This window comes from Saimiri boliviensis, chromosome 9, assembly GCF_048565385.1.
Source record: "Saimiri boliviensis isolate mSaiBol1 chromosome 9, mSaiBol1.pri, whole genome shotgun sequence".
Taxonomy (NCBI): domain Eukaryota; kingdom Metazoa; phylum Chordata; class Mammalia; order Primates; family Cebidae; genus Saimiri; species Saimiri boliviensis.
In genome coordinates, this window is record NC_133457.1 from 20,029,702 (window position 1) to 20,048,183 (window position 18,482).

Here is an 18,482-nt window from a genome sequence, read left to right on the forward strand (position 1 = left end):
ATGTCGGATTGTTTTTTATGTAAGAGTTAAAGCAGATGAGACTCCCTTAAGCTAACTCCTCAGGCCCTACATGTTGGAATGCTTCATTTCTCTCCTCCTGCTGCTTGCTTTTCTCTCCTCCCATAGCTTTATGTATCTTTTACATACCAATCGCATCTACTCTTATTTCTCCAGCCTTCATATCTCCAGTCAGATATCCAACAGACATCTTTGTAACAGAGCTGCACAGAAGAATTCTTGATTCCTGCATTGATCTCAAACCTATTCCTCCTGGCGCCATGAAATCAGTTTTCTGTCTCAGTAAACATCACCACCAAACCTGAACATTTTACTGGTTTCCTGCCTTTCCCTCACCCTATATCTAATTCCTCTCAGTAAGCTTTCAGGTTCTGCCTACAAAACATCTCAAACTGATGAACTTTATCTCATGATATTGCCTACATTAAGCCACCAATCTCTTGCCTCAACTACTTTAAGTTGCTCTTCTTGCTTCTATCTGTTTCCCATAAGGCAGCCAGAATGATAAATTTAAAACATAGATAATACTGATCTTTTGCTTGAAATCACTCAATGTTTCCCAGTTGTATTTTACCAATGGTCTATAGCACTTGCATTATCTAGCTCCTACCGATCTCTACTACCTCACCTTGTATGTTTCTTCTAACTTGCAGCCCCACAGTCATGTTGTCCCACTATTTCTTGAACACACCAAGCTTATTCTCCCTGGGGTTTCCCTTGCTGCTCCTCAGGTTTCCCCCCTCCCAGATTTTCCATGGAGTCTTGCTCATTATTTAAGTCTAAGCACAAATGTTACTTCCTCAGTGGTTCTATGTCCATCCTAAAGTAGTTATGGTTTACTTTAACACCCTATCACAACATCCTGTTTTATTTTCTTCATATCACTTAATATTATCTAAAATTATTTTGTTCAGTTGTTTATTTACATGTTTATTGTATGCTTTGCTCTGTAGAATGACACCGCCACATGAACAGGGAGCTTTTCTCTTTTTTTCAGGACTGTATCTCCAGAGCTAATTTGTTAAAAACTGAAATAGTAGTAGATGTTGCCTGTGTAATTTTCTCTCTGCCAGCCCACAGAATAATAGATCACTGAATCACAAAATAACCTAAAAGTATACAATTTTAGTTTTTAGTTTTTCATTTTAAAAAAAAGGGGATATGAATTAGGATTCTGAATCAAAATCAGACTAGAACATAGTAGGGGTTCAATAAAAGTTAGTTGACTGTGGAGTGCACAATTGCTTGAACATGATTACAAAAAAGTGAAATGCTGCCTTCAACTAACCTGAGGCTATAATTATGATAAAAGAATACTGTGATGATTTTAAGCAGCATTCTAACTAAATGACAAATTCTGGCTTATGTTAAAAATTTGCATTACATTGTGTCATGACTTACTGGATCATTGATCATATCAGCTGGACGTTGTGAAACATTCTCCACTTGAATTCATCCAAAGAAGAATAGTATGGAGGAAATCTACTTTCCTAATAGTGACTAACTACCCTTACTGAACATATCCATTTGATTTTCATCACTTCAGATGTCTAACATAATTTCTAAAGTGCTGAGATGGCCAAATAAGGGCTGCCCTGATTAGTGACCTCCATTTCCCCTTCAAAATAATCCCTCTCAGTTAGTTAAATTGGACCCTGGCAGTCCTGGCTTCTAGCCAATGAGTCAGTAGAAAAGAGGGCTGACTGCCTTTGAACAACACCTTTCTTTAGCAGAGGTTCATGATGAGGACCCTGATCCCTTTTGGTAGGAGTAGTAACATCCTTTTGCTCCTTCTCTTTCCCCTTTCAAACAGTAACATATTATGTATTCTCATCACTACTCACCAATGTTGTCTGAAAGCAAAGATGCAGAATGCCAACACTCAATAGAAGCTTGAGGTTTCCTTTTGCCTCCTAAGGAGAACTTCTAAATAGAGGCATTTTATAAACAGCTTGCATGTTCTTTCAGAGAGGAAATTGGAGAAACTGGCTGGCTGAATGAATATGAAACATGGAGCTGTACGAAAGCTTTTTCATCTGATAAATTGTGGGTGAACCTGAAGGAGCAGGGGAGACAGTGGTTCTTTTATTATCTGCAAACTGAGCCAGAGGCATGTCAAATGGCCTAGGGTATCTTCTTCAAATTGAAGTGGATATTCTTTAACTCTAGGTTAAACAACAGCAACAATATAAAATTAAAAACAGTCTCGATAAGTTGCAAGGAGGAGTCATTAATTTTCACTAAATTAAACTGGGCAAAGTTGTCTTTTGCAGGTTCTAAGAGATTTATTTCAGAAGTTTATGTCAACAAAGAGTGCAAAATGAGTTCAAGTCAGATTCCACATAGATTTGGAAGAAGGAGAACATACAAATTATAATGAATGAAGTAGGGAAAGATTTCCTGAGAAGTCACAGCAGTTAAATTCTTCAGGTTATTTTTTCGTTTGATCTGGAAAGGGAAATGCAAGATGACTTACACCTGCAAGGGAGTTAGGCTATGCTGTTTGTTCTTGAGACTCAGGAAAGTCAAAATCTCATTTGAGTTTAGTTAAGGTTTGTGTATTTTTTAGGACTAAAACATGTAAAGTCATGGAAATTGAGAGTTAGAGAGGTCTTTGGGGATCTTCTACTCAATTTATAGATGAGGACACATGTCTAGAAGGATATATGTCCCAAAGCTAAAAATGAAGTTCATCTTAGGCTTACACCACTCTCCTTATAATCGCTCTCTCTCTCTCTTCTAAATCTGTCTCTCTCCCTTCTTCAACTTGGAAATTCCAAACCTAATTGAAACTATATAGAAAAGGATAATGGGCTGCACTTCATGTCATAGTTGGAAACACATCTCCAATTACCAAATGAAAAACAATTAGGAAAACAAAGTGCAATAGAATAAATTACTTCTACTTAGACAAATTTTCATGATTGCTTCTATTTTATGTATCAAGCTATTCCTTTATTTTCCAGAGGTTTCCAAATGAAGAGAGTAAAAAGAGCTTTGGTATGATTTGATGATGGTAATTTAAGTTCTATTTTAATTTCTATTCCTCAAGTCTCTACCACTCCACTCCCAAGGTCAAATGCCACCTATTTGAATTCTACCTCTGTGTACTCAAAGAGAAGCTGGAGACAATGAAAGTTCAGGCCTATAGATATACTGATCTGGAATAACTGGACACTGGCATCTTAATTTGCAAGACATTAAGGAAATATTTTAAAGTACTGTGAGTCAGATGATGTCACTGGCCTTCTAAAAATGTGATAACCTCAAAAGTATCCCCTAAGATTTGAGCCTACCATCATTGACATCAACTGAGAAAAATAAAAATTCCTTTTCTTTTTTTTTTTTAAAAAAAAAACTCATACTCTTTTTTTTTTTTTTTTTTTTTTTTTTTTGAGATGGAGTTTCACTCTGTTGCCAGGCTGGAGTGCAGTGGCATGATCTCAGCTCACTGCAAACTCAAGTCTCCCAGGTTCAAGTGATTCTCCTGCCTATCCTCCTGAGTAGCTGGGACTACAGGCATGCACCACCATGCCCAGCTAATTTTTGCACTTTTAGTCGAGACGGGGTTTCACCATGTTAAGCCAGGATAGTCTTGATTTCTGGACCTTGTGATCTGCCTGCCTCGGCCTCCCAAAGTGCTGGGATTACAGGTGTGAGCCACTGCGCCTGGCCCCTTTTTTAAGAAAAAGAAAAGATAGTAACTCTCTTTACAAGAAAACAAGCTACTTGTACATAAAGTGCTGTCTTGCATTAATTATAGTAGTGAACATTGGAAACTATCTTAATATCCAATAATAAAGTAGTGATTAAGTAAGTCATGGCAGATAATCTACATAAAATGCATGCAAAGATCAAAAGAGATCATTATGGAAACTGCAGCAATACGGAAGTGCTTATTTAATAATTATACATTAAGTATCTACAATATTACAGGACTCTTCTGGGTGATAGAAATAAAGGAGCATCTCAAATAGCTTGCAGTGTACTAGATGAATTAGACATGAATAAGCATTTCAGGAAGAAATTATGATGAAGACAAAGATGTGGTGGTGTGTTCTGGGAACTCTAAGCCATTCAGTATGACTAGGATGAAAGAGGCAGGGGGAGACAGAGAGGCATGCAGGGGCCAAATTAAAGGGCCTTGGAATTTATTCTGTATATAAAGAGTTGGTTTTTTTTGTTTTTTTTTGTTTTTTTTTTTGAGGCAGTCTCACTCTGTTGCCCATGCTGGAGTGCAGCAGCACAATCTAGGCTCACTGCAATCTCTGCCTCCCAGGTTCAAGTGATTCCCCTGCCTCAGCTTCCCAAGTAGCTGGGACTACAGGCAGGCACCACCACACCCAGTTAATTTTTTATATTTAGTACAGATGAAGTTTCACCATGTTGGCCAGGATGGTCTTGATCTCCTGTCCTCATGATCCACCCGCCTTGGCCTCCCAAAGTGCTGGGATTACAGGTGTGGGCTACCACCAAGAGTTGCCATTTAAGTTTGAACTGGATACAATACATGACTAATCTATGTATATAGTTATGTTTTCTTTAATTCACTGAACACATTCACAGTTATATACTCACTAATAAATTTGTTTGTTCATTTAAATTTGTTTGATCCTTAGATCACTTTCTGAGTTTGATGAAGACAGGTGATATAAAAATAAATAAAATATGATCTCTATCTCTGATCCCTAACAATCTAGTGGTAGGATACTGTCATCTAAGAAAATACTAACACTGTGTGATAAGCACGTCAAAGGAACCCTCTACAAGGTGCACAAAAACCAATGCTTTGACAGAGAGTGGACACAATAGTTAGATAGTCTTAACAGAGAATGACTATAAGTCTGGGGTAAAAAAACATGAAAATTTCAACCAAGAAAATTTAATAAAGGGAATTGGCTAACCAGGTCTGGAGATCTAAAACGGCACAATGGGCACACTGAGGTTTCACAGAGGCAGTAACTTTGCATCTCCCTAGGTCTGAGTAAGCAAAAGGAAGAGATTGGTATTATCTGAATTTAGAAGCTTGAAGACATACCTCATAGACGTAAGACTCAGACCTCAGGGAAGGGGACATTAGCCAGTGGTGCTTGTGTTTCTGAGGAAGGTAATGAAACCTGGTTATAAGAATGCCAAGAAGCTGGATACTGGAAACAGCTGTTGCTATCAGGATGCAGGGTCATTGAGGGGTAACATGAACAGAACATCAAGCAAATAGAAAGGAATGAGTCCCTTCATCCTCTCATGCTTTGTGGTCTTTCTTTAGTGTCCCACACAGAGGAAAATCAAAAGGAATTCTGCTGGCAAAAGAGAAAGGTGGTTTGCAGAGTCCAACCCCAGCATCACAAAACAAGATAGACAAAGATGGGTTTGGAGGTGACAGGAAATAGCTTAAACTCAGCATAAGAGTTTAAAATCTTACAAAGTGAGGAGGCTGGCTTAAGAGAGGGCCTTTCGGGCAGAAGGAAACCACATGTGCAAGGACATGATGCCATCCAAGTGCCTGATGCTCTTGGGAATTACACGTACTGAAGCAGTTGTGGCTGGAATACAAAATAAGTTGGGAAACTATCCAGAAGTGTATAGAAAAGGACCTTGTGTCCTGAGGGGCAGGGAATTCCATGTTAAGAGGAAAGCAGGATAATATTTGTTTTTAAATCTCATCGTATTTTTCTTTTTTAGTAATTCAGGATTTTTTTTCAACCTTACAGCCATTAAAAACAGATAAGATGTAAGGCTTTTTATCATAGAAAAGGAAAGTATTATATTTGATACAGCATAGAACAAAGAGGTCATTGCTTAGATTTTTGAATTTCAAAATAGTTTTTTAAGTCTCTAGGGATACAAAAATAGCCTGAGAGTGAGGTCTTTTGGCTTGCAAAAGTCTGACTTTTTGAGAGGAAAGATTGACTCAAACTCCAAAGCTTTAACAAGAGGAGAAATGAAAACCAAAGTCTATTCTAAGTAACCAGAGTAGGAATATACAGGATAGGATATAAGGTAAGTTTCTTTCTCACAGGACAAAGAAGAGCCTTCAGCAGCTGAGGGAACCAACCACAATGTAAAATTCTAGTGTGGTCACTGTGTTCATTTCTGCACTCCACCTCTATGTCACACCTGGGTGGACTGAAGGAGTGTGTATACGGATGTGAAAATGTCCTAAGACATTTAGCAAGAAGTTCCAGAATAAAAAGTTTATTCCTCAGTTCCCCAGCTGCAGCATGGTCCAACTACCTGCTCTTCAGAGAGGCCCTGTGTTGACAGGGTGTCACAATGATACCGTAGGATGGGTATAGGTAGTAGATCACCAGATAACATAATGCATTTTAGAATCAGTTTGCTGATTTTAAAGGAATACCTTATTTGGATTTTTACTAGAATTGCACTGAATCCATTCAATCTCAACCAACTTCGTTCTGGCTTCAATTGCTAGGATGCCACTGAAATTGATCTTGTCAAAATCACCAAAAATCCCCATATTGTCAAATCTAGTGGCTTTTTCTTCATTCTTGTTTTACTTGACCTGTTAACAGTATGCAACACAGATGAGAATGGCCTCCCTTTTTTTGACTAACTTCTTGCTCAGAGCTGGGGAAACATCACACAGTCTTGATTTTCTTCCTAACCCACTGAACTCTACTCAGTTTTTATTAGGCTCTTTTACTTCTGCCTGACATCTGAAAGTTGGGATACCAAATGACCTGGTTTTCAATTTTCTTGTCTACTTCCCTTCGTCTTAGCTCTCTTCTGGTCCCATGGTTTTAAATGTTACTATGTGCTAATGAATTCCAAGTACACACACACACACACACACACACACACACACACACACACACAGACTTGAATTTCATTTTGTTTTTTCCGTTTTCCGCTCACTAGAAAGAAAAAAAATGCTTAAATGTTTCAATGTCTCCATATATGGTGAACTATAGCATTTGTTTGTTTTGCTATGCGAAATGTAATGATTTTCAATGCTTTTCTAGGTACTTTTGGAGACGGCAACAAATCTAAGCCAAGAATCCAAGAAAGGCCAAATTCTTCCTTGGTTCATTTGCCTTTAGACAATTTTAAGAACATTCTATCAATTTCTCAATTTTGTTGATTAGCAATCAGCTGATTTGGCATTCTTGGTCCACTGGGCTTATCCCATCCCCAAAAGGTAGGTACTGTCATTCCCAAAAGAGGCGGTGCTAGAAGTGTCATGGGCATGTGGGACCTCAGTGGCCCTCTGGCCTAATTTTTCTTTAGACAGATGAAGAGACTGAGCTGGAAGAAGTTGATAGAAGTAGTCCAAGACCACACAGCTAGTTGATGGCAGAACAATATTGAATCTGAGATTCCAAGTTCTTACTTTTTTGCTTTTCTGTTATATCTTACTACATCTTTTACTGCTGTTGAAAATACAGACATTATCTTGTATAAATACATTTAACTGCTCTGTCCCAACTTTATTTGCCCTTATCCACATTCACTGGGATAATCAGTAGAGTTATTTGAGCACTGAATATGATCTACTTCATCTTTAGGCAGAAAAATTCATTATTCGCTCAGAAATATAAACTGGAGGTTTATTGGACATCACCTATGAGTCTGGGATTCACCACTAATTGTGTGAATTAATTAATTGGTTAACTAACTGGGCATTCTCCAATATGAAATAAGTGGGTTGGATAAGTGGCCCATGATGTACTTCTCAGCTCTTGTATTCAGGGTTTTTATGAACTATCATTGCAACTCCCAATTATCTTGTCCATAGGTACATTTGGAACACATAATAATCCTTTTAGGTCTCGATTAAATGAGATCTTGTTTTTTAGTAGCTTAGACAGTTTTGCTTCTTTATTTTTCATGTTGCTTTCAGTGCTTAGTACACTAAACCTCTAATATATTTTTTCCTCCAAATTACCACTAAATATGTGGTGACCTGTCATTCTGTTCTGACTAGTCTGTTCATTTTGTTTTGGGTCAGGGAGAGGTCTATTGCTAAAATCAGTGGAGAAGAAAATCTCTCATGGGTACTTTACAGCATCCCAGGGTCTAAGTCAAAGGTTGTCACACTTAGGACAATCAATATGCCTCTGGTTAAACCAAGTGTTGGTGCCTGGTCCTAAGGCCCTATGAATCCTCATGGGGAAACTGATTTCAGAACTTAGCCCAAAATAGATGCTTAGGACAGATCCTCTTTCTTGGAGCTTTTGAGTAGAGTCATAAAAGGTGAGCCACAGATAGAAGAGAGTAACAGAGACTCAGAGGTATGATGTGTAAAGGCTTAAAACAGAAGCAATGAGGTAAGAGAAGACATGAAGTGGAGAAAAGTTATACAAAGAAGGAAAGTGAAGAGGTGAGAATGGCTGAGTCACACTAATTGTGGACTCACTAGATAAACAAATCTGAGGCGATGCCCAGATGACTAGAGCTCTTGTCACACTGTAAGAGCTTCCTACAAGGGGCTTCTTGTGGCTCCACAGTTTTCCATCTATTTTTCTGACAATTTCTATCTTCTCAAGTAACCTAAGTATGCCTCTGTACCTTGCCAAGTAAAAGAGCCTAAATAACATGGTATCTTTGTCAAGCCCACACCCTAAACTGTTGGTGTGCCTGATTTTGCATTGCAGTAAGCACACATACAGTGAGCCAACATGCAGTAAGCATTCAGTAAAGTTTTGCTGAATGAAGCTGGTGGGGCGGGGCGGTGGGGGATGTGATTACTTTAGGAATGATTGAGTCCATGTTAGGCTGGTGAAAGGGTATTTCTATTTCCGGATCAAGGTGTATCCAAAGTTATCTGAAAACTTGTGGGCTGGAGCAAAGTGAGGCCTTGTGAGAAAGCGAAGGAAGAAATAGTTTAAGTAGCAAGATTATCAAGAAGGGCCTCAACTCAAAATATTTTTGCCTCCAACTTGCCATAGTCCCTGAAATATAGACAGGATATTAACTCCTTCAGTGGAAGGCAATGGGTTTCCAAGTGCTTTTTTACAAAGTATTTATGTTCAGAGACAGGAGTAACACATAAAGCTGTTATCATATTTCACACCTTAGTGTGCATTCATTCAGCAAATGCATTTCTCGACAGATTTTTTTTAATCCTAGGAACTGAGGAAATAGGAGTCTTGACGGTGTCGGGTCATGGAGAGTTGGAAAGTGGTACTTTTGGAGCATGGAACACTGCCGAAAGAAATTAGGATGACCATGTGAAACAACATAAATTCTGGGGTTACTCCTAGTGAAGGGAAGAAGGAAAGAAATAGTAGGGATGTCAGATTTTTCCAGGCCTCATTCTAGATGACCCCAATTACCACATGGTAACCTTCAAGGATGATATGTGTTGTATGACAAAGATTCTAGGTTTTGGAATAAGAATATCTGAGCTTTATCCTCCACTGCTGCTTAATAAATGTGAAACTTGGAGTTTCTGGCTTCAGTTTCTTCATCTATAAAATGGGAGATAAGATCATTCTTCAGAGGGAGGTGGTAAAAACCATCTGAGAGAAATGGTGGTCAAATGACTTCGGTAATTGCAAACTGCATGTGTTACAGTTCAGTCTGGAAGGAACAGTGACATAAGAGTAACCTTAGTTGAGAGTGGGCCCTCTCTGCTGCCAAGGGCCCTCACCTCTGCCTAGGCCCAGGGTGAAGTACATGGATTGACTTTTCTCCCACCTCACATGACTATTGTGGTTACTCATCAAATTAAAGTAAATCTCGAGGTTTTTCCTGGGGAAAAGTTATGCCTTCTTTCTTGATAGACAAGAGCACTGGCATTAAAGACACTTGAGCCATTTTTTTCCCTCATACTTTTCTCTTTCTTTCTTTTATAAATCTCTTCCAACAGATAGGTATGACAGTTACAAAGCTTTGGTTGCAAATTAGAGAAAACCTGAATCAAGCTAGTTAAAGTAATATTGGCAAGTTAATTGTTTATGTTACTAAATGGTCCAGTTATAGATTTTCAGGCAAAGCTTGATCCAGCAGCAAAATGATGGCATCTAGGGCCTGATTTGTTCCAGTTGTTTCTCTATTCTGTCCTCCATAGTATTTGCTTTATTTTAAAGCTGCTCATCATGATCCTAAGATAAGTGCCAACTAATTCACTGATCTTGTTTATCAGGAAAGAAAGCATAACTTCTTCCAAGCAAAAACCTCTAGATGTACTTTGATTGGATTACCTTAGGTGACACACTCCCTTTGAACAAATCTCTAGCTTGAGGAGATAATATATTGAATAGTTTAACCTAAGGTAAATTATCCATTCTGGGGCTAGAGGTGGATTCAGTTGTTTTAAAACCCCATGGATCCCAAAACAGTTTCTGGGCTAATAAGAAAGTGAATGGGGAGAAATGGATACTGAGGAAGTGCCACTAACAAAGACCACTATTATAGGTTAGAAAATGATGCCATCCTTATATGAAAAGCTGCAGTGTCCAAATGCATAGAGATTCTGTCATTTGAAAACTAGAGCACATGCTGTTTAAACCAAATTTGATATATCTACTATAACGGAAATTGACTTTCATCAAAAGGCATGATGAGCAATCATTAACCTTTGGATTTTGTGATTTTATAAAGCATTGAATTCTATACTTCTGTGCTCTCAGAAGGGAAGCTTTTTTTGTTTATACGTTTTGGTAATTTTTAACATGCTGTGAATTAAAATAGAGAATGTACTTTTTTTTTCCTTCTAGTATAAAATCGAATAAGCAACAGCACAATGCAGGAAGTCAGTCTAGCCACAGCAAATCTGTACTTGTTTTTGTGATAGCATGGGAAGAATGAATATTTGCCCTGTGGCATCAATTTCCTGTTTAATGTTCTCCAAGAGGCATTTGGAAAATGCCCAGCAACACAGATGTACGTAAATGCCACACATAACTTCTTTTCGTGAGTGGAAAGAGGAGTCTATAAAATTATGACAAGGCTGGTTTACCCTCACCTCCTGATAGTTGGTGAATCACTCTACTTTTAACTTAATGATTTGGAGGATGGATTATTCCAGAGTTTGGCATTGGAAGAACAAGCAATATAGGAATAGCATGGCTTTTGGTTTCTTATCCCAAGTTCTTATTCATTTAAGGCTATTTTTATCCCAAAGTTTGCCATATTTCTGCTGGAAATTGCCTATAAGAAATGTATACATATCAGGACAGGCTTTATAAAGCAAGCAAAAAAAAAAAAAAAAAAAAAAAAAAAAAAAAAAAAAAAGGCCCTCCAAAACCAGAAACCTATCTTTAAGATTTGCAGACACAAATTTGTTTTCAAACCACAGAAAAACATATGTGCACACCACATAATCTCTTATGGTGTGGGCAGATATGTTCTTACACCAGACCACTCACACACCATTTTTGGACATCTTATTTAAAAGGTTGAAGAATCAAAACCTATTTTTGTTCAACAACTAATCTCTAGGGTTACTATAGAATTTAAAACCTTGACACACAAAAGAAAATTCAGATATAAAGAATCTGTCCTCTAACATATTCTTTTTAGCTACCTCCTGACATAAAGCAATATGAGAAGTAATCTATTAAGTACCAAGTCTGAACAAGCAACATCTTTCTATATGTTAATGCTAATCCTTACAATACCTCCATGTTCCATATCCCTCATCTTATCGATGTGGAAATTAGGACCTTAAGAATATAAATAACAGTCTAAGGTCACTCTGGTAGCTGGTAGGGCCACATTCAAACCTAGATCCATCTGCCCATAAAGCCAAAGCTCTTTTCTCAAATACAGAAATTGTCAATCTAGAATTCCTAAATGGGCCTCAGAAGATTCTCAAGAGCCTAAAATTAAGCGCAAATCTGTAAGTATGTCTGTACATGTATTTTTCTGGGGAGAGGAACTAAAACTTGTTTTAGATTTATTCAGCTGTAATTTACAGAGCCTATCACAGTCTTGAAGACAGTAGGTACATAATAAATATTTGTTCAAAAATAATATCGGTCTGTGACACTAAAAAGGTTAAGAACCATTGCTTTTATTATGTGTCCCAGTATTGCTATAGCTTATCCCATTATCTATGCTATGGTTTAACAGATATGAATTTCCAGTACTACTGGCTTTGTTTTGGACACATATATTCATTCTTTTTTTAAAAAAGAAGGTTTAAAATTCAGAATCTAGTTGATATGCCATTTAAAACTATTTGATGTCTATATTAAAAGATTTAAAACTTTTAGACACTATTGTCCAAGGATGATTTTTCTTAAACAGATCACAACAGTGCAAAGGACTGCAAACTATTTAGACTAGCAGTACAGAACAGAAATATAATGTGAGCTCCAAACACAAATGACATTTGCAATTTTAAACTTTCTAGTAGCCATAGCCACACTTTAAAAAGTAAAAAGAAACAGGTAAAACTAAATTCAACAATATAGTTTATTTAAATCACTATATCCAAAATATTACCATTTCAACCTGCAAACAATATCAAAGATTACTGAGTTATTTTACATTCTTCTTCTCATGCTAAGTCTTGGAAATATAGTGCGCATTTTACAATCAATTCAGAAGGCTCCCTTCTTCATACTTGGTGGCCACATTGGCTCATAGCTGCCATATTGAACAGTGCATGTAGAGACTCAGGTGACTGAAAGAGGTGGACAAGGTTGATGGAGGCCACAACAAAGTAGGAAGAAAGTGCAGCAGGTTTTGTCATGTGAGGAGGCACTTCAGTGACCCAAGGTACAATGACGTTAGGTCAGGCTGCCAGCTCATATTGCCAAAATTGCAGCTTTGTAGATGATTATTAAGATGGCCCAAGAAAACAGTGTAACGTTCAGCATTTCAGCAAAAGTCTTTTCTTATTCCTATAGTCACCTTTTCTTGGAAACAGACATGCACATGAGTGCACGTGTAGGGGAAGATGTGATGCAGTGACTAAAGTTATGCCTAGCAATTATAATAATTTTGTTCTTTTAACCACACCTAGAGCAAAGGATCTAAGGGTTTTTTTTGTTTGTTTGTTTTGTTTTGTTTTTTAATACAGTCTTCTTCTGCCGCCCAGGCTGGAGTGTAGTGGTGCCATCTCAACTCGCTACAACTTCCACCTCCCTGGTTCAAATGATTTTCCTGCCTCAGCCTCCCAAGTAGCTGAGATTATAGGTGCCCACCACCATTCCTGGCTCTAATTTTTATATTTTTTTAGTAGAGACGGGGTTTTCACCATGTTGGTCAGGCTGGTCTCAAACTCCTCCTCAGGTGATCCACTCGCCTTGGCCTCCCAAAAGGATCTGTGAGTTTTATTGTGTGAAGTTAAGGCAGTCTCTGGCTCCTTAGGAAAGAAAAGAGGAGTTGAGATCCAGAGTTGCATTCTTCCATTCTACTGATAAAGGAAGGAGGCAACAGAGAGCCTGAGAGTATAGACTGCAAGACCAGACCATACCTTAAAAAAGCCCAGGAAATTCTGTTCTGCACCCTGACCAAGTTTAACTCACAGATCGTGCAAGTGCTTTCTGAGACCCTACAAAGGCTTATCTTACTCTGTGCTATGGTTTGCCTCTTCTAAGGCTGGACATACTGCACACTTAAAATACCTTCCGCTACTAGGCAGGGCAGTTGTGTTATCTTGAAACTCACAGATGTAAAGTAACTTTTGAAACTATATTTCTCCTTCTAAATTTTTCAGTTACTTAACATGACAAGCATAATATTGTCTTCCTCCATAACATACTTATAGTCTATTTGGGAATTTATACTTGGGTAAGCAGGGGTACCATACCTGGAATTTCCCCAAATTGAGAAATTATCTGAATCCATTTGACATGGTTCCATTTTATCCCTGGCCTTTATTTTAGATCGAATGGTAGATGTTTTAAACTTTAAAAGAAAAAATATATGAAGACCTATATACAACTTGAGGAAAACAGAGATACTGTTTACTTGGGAATCCTCAATTTTAACAACCTCATAGCACCCTAATAAATTATGAAGCATTTATAAGATAAATCCAAATTGTCAGAGACTAGAATGAAATCATACTCTAGACTTGTGAGGTTCCACATGACTGGAAAAAATTTCTTTAACACCACTGCTACTCACCACTACTGTTACCAATACCATCACCAGCATTACTACTACCATAATTGTAACTATTATAGTCAGTCTGCCATATCCACAAGTGCCATATAGATAGTTTCAACCAACGACTGATGGAAAATATTTGAAAAATAAAAATAACAATGCAACAATACAAGTAAAAAAACACAGTGTAACAGCTATTTACATAATATTTACATTGTATTAGGTATTATAAATAAACTAGACATGATTTCAAGTATATGGAGTATGTGGGTAGATTATATGTAAACACTATATTATTTTATATAAGGGACTTGAGCATCGCAGATTTTGGTATTGGGGAGGTGGTTCCTAGAAACAGTTCCCTGTGGATACTGAGGGAAAATTGTACTACCATCATCACCACCACCACCAACATGCCTCTCTTTCCATTTATCTGCTCCAGGTGGTTGGGAAAGGAACCTAGGAAAATAACATTTTATGGGAAGTTTCTTTTGCACTTAGGGCTACATCTTCCCAGCAGGTTAGAGAGTCATGAAGTGATAGGAATTGCAAAGTGCAACATCTGCAAAGCAATCCACAACCCCAAAACAATTTTTTCCTCTTCTATAATGATGCAAAGTTACTTGCTGAGCTACCATTGAATAGTAGAATAGAAAAGTTGAAGAAAGCAATTAACTAGCAGGGTGAAAATAAAAGTCAGAGATGACTGCTGCTGAAATCCCATGGGGAGTAATGAGATAAGAATTCTTAGGACTTAATTCATAACGAAGACAGTCAGAATGTGGAGGAGTGGATGGGTAGGCAATGACTCATGTTCCCTGCCCAGGGCACAACCTCAAAATAGTGAGGCTGATCCAACAGGCACAGATAAAAACCAGTCGCAGAATTGTACTCACTAGTCATGGATGATCTTTGTGCTGGTTAATTTCTAAGATTGCTTTTGTAGCAGAGTGGTGCCCTTCTCACAGCTAGTTTACAATCAGAAGCAACCGAGGAGGCTGGTTCCTCAACATTCTGATCTTGAGCAAGCTTCCTAATTCTCCAAACATTTGTCTTCATCTGCAAATGAAAATAATGCAGTATAAATTAGAAAATGTATGCTTCATTACATAGAATCTTCAAAACATATTGGGAATGATGGTGATAATGTGGACCTTGTTTACTGGCAGAATGCTTGCCTTATCTCTATTTATCCCCTCTACATTCCTAGGAAATAGGTATTATTATCATCTCCATTTTATAAATGAGCAAGGTTACTAAAGCTCAGCAAAGTTAAGGTCACATAGCTTGCAGAAAGATTTCTTCTTCTATATAACTTGATCTCTTTAACATGTAAACTGTGTAATTTGCAATAGTTCGAAAATCAATGGAAGATGAAAATGATTCAAACTCCCAAAATAAATACATACAGAAAAAGTCACTGATCTGAACCAACTGCATCAAAGAAAATGTAGTTTTACTTAGAATTGACTTGGCTATGTGGGCTGTCTTTTGGTTCCATATGAAGTTTAAGGTGTTTTTTTTTCCAGTTCTGTGAAGAAGGTCATTGGTAGCTTGATGGAGATAGCACTGAATCTGTAAATTACTTTGGGCAGTATGGTCATTTTCATGATATTGATTCTTCCTAACCATGAACATGGAATGTTTCTCCATCTGTTTGTGTCCTCTCTTATTTCGTTGCGCAGTGGTTTGTAGTTCTCCTTGAAGAGGTCCTTTAAGTTCTTTGTTAGTCGTATTCCTAGGTATTTTATTCTCTTTGTAGCAATTGTGAATGGCAGTTCATTCTTGATTTGGCTCTCTTTCGGTCTGTTATTGGTGTATAGGAATGCTTGTGATTTCTGCATATTGATTTTGTATCCTGAGACTTTGCTGAAGTTGCTTATCAGTTTCAGGAGATTTTGGGCTGAGATGATGGGGTCTTCTAGATATACAATCATGTCATCTGCAAATAGAGACAATTTGACTTCCTCCTTTCCTATTTGAATTAAAAACAAGCAATGGGGAAAGGATTCCCTGTTTAATAAATGGTGTTGGGAAAACTGGCTAGCCATATGCAGAAAACAGAAACTGAACCCCTTCCTGACACTTACACTAAAATTAACTCCAGATGGATTAAAGACTTAGATATATCTAAGACCTAACACCATAAAAACCCTAGAAGAAAATCTAGGCAAAACCATTCAGGACATAGGCGTAGGCAAGGACTTCATGACCAAAATACCAAAAGCATTGGCAACAAAAGCCAAAATAGACAAATGGAACCTAATCAAACTCCACAGCGTCTGTACAGCAAAAGAAACAGTCATTAGAGTGAACCAGTAACCAACAGAATGGGAAAAAATGTTTGCAGTCTACTCATCTAACAAAGGGCTGATATCCAGAATCTACAAAGAACTAAAACAGATTTACAAAAAAAAAAACCAAACAAACCCATTCAAAAGTGGGCAAAGGATATGAACAGACACATTACAAAAGAAGACATACATGAGGCCAACAAACATATAAAAAAACGCTCATCATCACTGGTCATTAGAGAAATGCAAATCAAAACTACATTGAGATACCACCTCAAGCCAGTTAGAATGGCGATCATTAAAAAGTCTGGAGACAACAGATGCTGGAGAGGATGTGGAGAAACAGGAACACTTTTACACTGTTGGTGGGAGTGTAAACTAGTTCAACCTTTGTGGAAGACAGTATGGCGATTCCTCAAGGACCTAGAAACAGAAATCCCATTTGACCCAGCAATCCCATTACTGGGTATATATCCAAAGGATTATAAATCGTTCTACCATAAGGACACATGCACACGAATATTCATTGCAGCACAGTTTACAATAGCAAAGACCTGCAACCAACCCAAATGCCCATTGATGATAGACTGGACAGAGAAAATGTGGCACATATACACCATGGAATATTATGCAGCCATCAAAAATGATGCAATCGTGTCCTTTGCAGGGACATGGATGAACCTGGAAACCACCATTCTCAGCAAACTGAAACAAGAATAGAATGGCGATCATTAAAAAATCGGGAAACAACAGATGCTGGAGAGGATGTGGAGAAATAGGAACACTTCTACACTGTTGGTGGGAATGTAAATTAATTCAACCATTGTGGAAGACAGTGTGGCGATTCCTCAAGGACCTAAAAATAGAAATCCCATTTGACCCAGCAATCCCATTACTGGGTATATATCCAAAGGATTATAAATCATTCTACTACAAGGACACGTGCACACGAATGTTCATTGCAGCACTGTTTACAATAGCAAAGACCTGGAACCAACCCAAATGCCCAATGATGATAGACTGGATAGGGAAAATGTGGCACATATACACCATGGAATATTACGCAGCCATCAAAAACGATGAGTTCACGTCCTTTGTAGGGACATGGATGAACCTGGAAACCATCATTCTCAGCAAACTGACACAAGAGCAGAAAATCAAACACCGTATATTCTCACTCATAGGCGGGTGTTGAACAATGAGAATACATGGACACAGGGAGGGGAGCACTGCACACTGGGGTCCGTTGGGGGGAAATGGGGGAGGGGCGGGGGGTGGGGAGGTGGGAGGAGATAGCATGGGGAGAGGTGACAGATACGGGTGAGGGGACGGAGGACAGCAAACCACACTGCCATGTGTGTACCTATGCAACAATCTTGCATGTTCATCACATGTGCCCCAAAACCTAAAATGCAATAAAAAAATAAAAAATAAAAAAATAAATAAATAAATAAATAAAAAAAGAAAATCAAACACTGCATGTTCTCACTCATAGGCTGGTGTTGAACAAAGAGAACACATGGACACAGGGAGGGAAGCATCACACACTGGGGTCTGTTGGGGGCAAATAGGGGAGGGACAGTGGGGGGTGGAGAGTTGGGGAGAGATAGCATGGGGAGAAATGCCAGATATAGGTAATAGGGAGGAAGGCAGTAACAACTCACACTGCCATGTGTGTACCTATGCAACAACCTTGCATGTTCTTCACATGTACCCCAAAATCCAAAATGCAATAAAAAAAAAGAAAGAAAGAAAGAAAGAAAATGCAGTTTTATTAGTTTCAAGGACATACAGTACCAGAAAATGACTAACCAGTTCTGGCAGTTCAGGCCCAGATTTTGTAAACAGATAAAAATGATTAGCATCTCTAAAAAGACTGATCTTGAGCCGGGTGCGGCGGCTCAAGCCTGTAATCCCAGCACTTTGGGAGGCCGAGGCGGGTGGATCACGAGGTCAAGAGATCGAGACCATCCTGGTCAACATGGTGAAACCCCGTCTCTACTAAAAATACTAAAAATTAGCTGGGCATGGTGGCGTGTGACTGTAATCCCAGCTACTCAGGAGGCTGAGGCAGGAGAGTTGCCTGAACCCAGGAGGCGGAGGTTGCGGTGAGCTGAGATTGCGCCATTGCACTCCAGCCTG

General features: G+C 38.4%; 1 protein-coding gene across 1 annotated transcript in view; it reads right to left on the minus strand.

Moving 5' to 3' along the window:
- SSR3 (signal sequence receptor subunit 3) overlaps positions 1–18,482 on the minus strand; it is a 270,342-nt gene that overhangs the window by 225,192 nt on the left and 26,668 nt on the right. Inside the window, exon 2 of the mRNA XM_074405547.1 lies at positions 14,943–15,105. The gene's annotated coding sequence lies outside the window, so the exon portion shown is untranslated. The remainder of the gene's footprint in view (positions 1–14,942; positions 15,106–18,482) is intronic.